The following is a 3373-nucleotide window of genomic DNA, read 5'->3' as shown; positions in this document are numbered from 1 at the left end:
GTTCGTGATTCTCTCTAGAGCACACAAATGTTCGTAGGTTTTCTTCAAACAAATCGTTTTGAAGAAGAGAAATTAATCCAAGAGTTGAGAAGGGCTTGTCACTCTATGATAGATAGATATTCTAAAATAGTAGATTGTATTTGGTACAAGTTTTGGTTTAGAGTATTCTAACACGTGTCCTTTTTCTTTTTTTATTTGTGTGATGAAATTGACAGGTGTTACAAAAAGTAAAAATAATTACCAATTAAAATGTCGATCTCCGCTTGGAAGCCAGCACAATCTAGCATGACAAACTTTTCAGTTCGGGGCATGATGAACAAGCACCAAGGGAAGGATAAGGTGGTGGTGGTATTGGGTGCCACTGGCACAGGCAAATCGCACCTGGCGATAGACCTGGCCACCCGTTTCGGGGCAGAGGTCATCAACTCGGACAAAATTTAGGTCTACAAGGGCCTTGACATAGTAACCAATAAGGTGAGCAATGAGGAATGCCAAGGCATGCCGCACCATTTGCTCGGAATCATTGATCCCGAGGTGGATTCCACTGTACATGATTTTGTGCATCATGCATTGCTGGCTGCTGATGCCATCGTACAAAAGAATCGGTTGCCAATCATTGCTGGAGGGTCCAATTCCTTCATATAGGCACTTGTCACTGACAACACTGAGTTTTCCTCCAAGTACGAGTGTTGATTTCTCTGGATGGACGTGGCGATCCCGGTCTTGCACTCGTACGTGTCGAGAAGGGTTGATCAGATGGTGGATAGCGGGTTGGTGGAGGAGGGCAAGGCATTTTTTGACCCAAAAATTCGTGACTATGATTATGGGATTAGGCGTGCCATCGGGGTCCCCGAGATGGATGAATTCTTCAGGAGTGAGGGTCTAGTCGATGGTGAAACTAGGGCTAAGCTTCTTAAGGCAGCTATAGATGAAATTAAGATGAATACTTGCAAATTAGCTTGCCGTCAAGTTGAAAAGATCTTGAGGATGAGGGAGGAATTTGGGTGGCAGATCTATCGGTTAAACGCCACAGAGGTATTCCTTCGATGTTGTGGAGATGCCAATGATGCATGGGAGAACTTGGTGCTGGAGCCGAGTACGAACATGGTGGCTCGTTTCATTTGCAAAGAAAACATAGATCCGAAACCTAATGCACATGAACAATTAGTATGATCAATTATGTACGTTCGTGCATATGAACAATTAGTATGATCAGCAAAATTTTATAGTTCTACTGATATACTGAGTTAAAATTCATGGCAGTACATTTAGTGTGAAAGCATTAATATTCAATGCTTTGATCAACGAAATACATATGAGATCCAATTCATTATCAACAAGAAATATATATAATCCTATTTGCATCTAGTTAAACTTGCCGATTCATTTAGTACGATCAACAAAAGAAGTACTCCTAACTCAAACTAAATTAATACTCACTTCCATATGTGTATGATCAACGAAGGACGTAATCCGTACTCAAACTAAATTAATACATACTTTAATATTATGCTTCTACATATGTATGAACAAAATTTATTATCTCTACTTATACCAATTAAACTAGTGTTCGAGCAGTTAGTGTGATTATTAAAATGTTAAATCCTACTTATTTGTATAGGTATAAAAATACAATTTCTGTCTTGTAATTTATGAGGGGCTGTCATTTTTTGTCCTACAGAAGTTATGATAATTAGTTTTTACAAGACTAAAATTATAAAAATTATAGAATTAATAGAATTAAAATTACTAAAATAATTAGTGTTATCAATAAAATATAAGTAAAAATACTATGGGTGAGTAGGTGGATATATATGTACACATATATATCTGGAGTTCTTGAAGAAAGTTGAAAATTAAATCAAATTATTCGCGATTGGACTTGAGGTCGATGTATAAATTTGTACTACGGATATATTAGTATAATATGACTAACACAAATTGTGATTGCATGTTAATTTTTATGATATCTATAAAAGCGTATTAATCATCGCTATATTCTTGAATATGAACGAGGAATAAGATTTGTGATTAATTCTTGTAACATTTATCTAAGTTAATAAAACTCATATACGTATATTTATGGTGCTTCCATCAAGGAAATATTTAGTCCTAGTTACCAAATTAAACTTTATTTATAGAATTATTTTGAAATATAATCCTACTCATATCAATTTAAAGCTCATGTCAGTACAATTAATATGTCAAGAAAAGTTGCAAATTGTCTTAATTATAAATGTGAATATATTAATGATGTTTGTATCAATAAAGTATAATATAGTCTTGTGCGAACGTATTTATACCAAGTAAAAATTCATGTTCCGTGTATTTATTATGATCATCAAGTGAAAAATCGTGTACGTGCAATTATTGTGGTGTACCAAAGAAGTTATTATGTTGGTCCAGTCTAAAACCAATGTTCGTACAATTAGTTTACAAGCATAATGTGATGCTTTTACTAACAAAATATATATGTACCTTCTTGCATATGAACAATTAGTATGAGCAACAAAATTATGTAGTTCTACTTATATAATGAGTTAAAATTCATGGCGGTAGAATTAGTATGAAAGCAAGAATATTCAATGCTTTGATCAACGAAATATATATGTAATCCCATTTATACTAATTAAAACTCATGCCCGTGCGATTAGCATGATCTACAATAAATATATTTAATCCTATTTGCAGCTAGTTAAAAGTTGCCGATACATTTAGTACGATCAACAAAAGATGTAATCCCTACTTGTTATAATTTGTAGCCTAATGACTTATTAAAAGGCCGACCTTGGCAGCCCAATTACCTGACCCACTTGGCGGCCCACAACCGACCCGGTAACACGACCCATCCAATCTACCTACTTATATCACACCCCTAGCCCTAAATCTCAGTTTCTCTCTTATTTGTTTTTTCTGCGCTGGCTACTTTCTCTCCTCTCCAAATCCTCACTGTGATTTTCTACCTTCTGTTCTCCGAGAGCCATGGCCATTTTCATAAACCACTCTAATGGTTTAGGAAAGCCACCAAGGTTTTCCTTTTCACACCTGTTTTCACCCCTTTAAATAGGGGATTCTCCCTTTCAGGTAAAACATGAATCAAACTGTTTATCTCCTTCACCATTCTCCAAGTTCTTTGTGAAATATTTTGTAGGGGTCTCTATGACCGTGTGATATTGAGATCTGAGTGATCGGAGTTGTGGTCGGGTTCTTGGTTTGTGGAGTTACCGTGAGTCGGTTCATTGTGGAAACAGTGCCTTGTGACCGTATTCCTTTATCGAGATATTGGATCTAGCTGCTTTAAGCATGTTAATCACTATACTGTTGATTTAATTATTTCATTATTTCTTTCATTTGTTATTATCATTTAAGTTGT

The 3373-nt window shown here is 35.5% G+C and overlaps 1 pseudogene; it reads left to right on the top strand.

Annotated features, from left to right (window-relative positions):
* Window positions 1-249: 249 nt before the first annotated feature.
* LOC105180053 (adenylate isopentenyltransferase 5, chloroplastic pseudogene) lies at window positions 250-1173 on the top strand (annotated as a pseudogene).
* The last annotated feature ends 2200 nt before the right edge of the window (window positions 1174-3373 follow it).

Source organism: Sesamum indicum, linkage group LG1 (genome assembly GCF_026168435.1).
Source record: "Sesamum indicum cultivar Baizhima isolate 11 linkage group LG1, ASM2616843v1, whole genome shotgun sequence".
In the NCBI taxonomy this organism is placed as follows: Eukaryota; Viridiplantae; Streptophyta; class Magnoliopsida; order Lamiales; family Pedaliaceae; genus Sesamum; species Sesamum indicum.
Note: the sequence above shows the minus strand (reverse complement) of the source record. Positions and strands in the feature narration are given on the sequence as shown.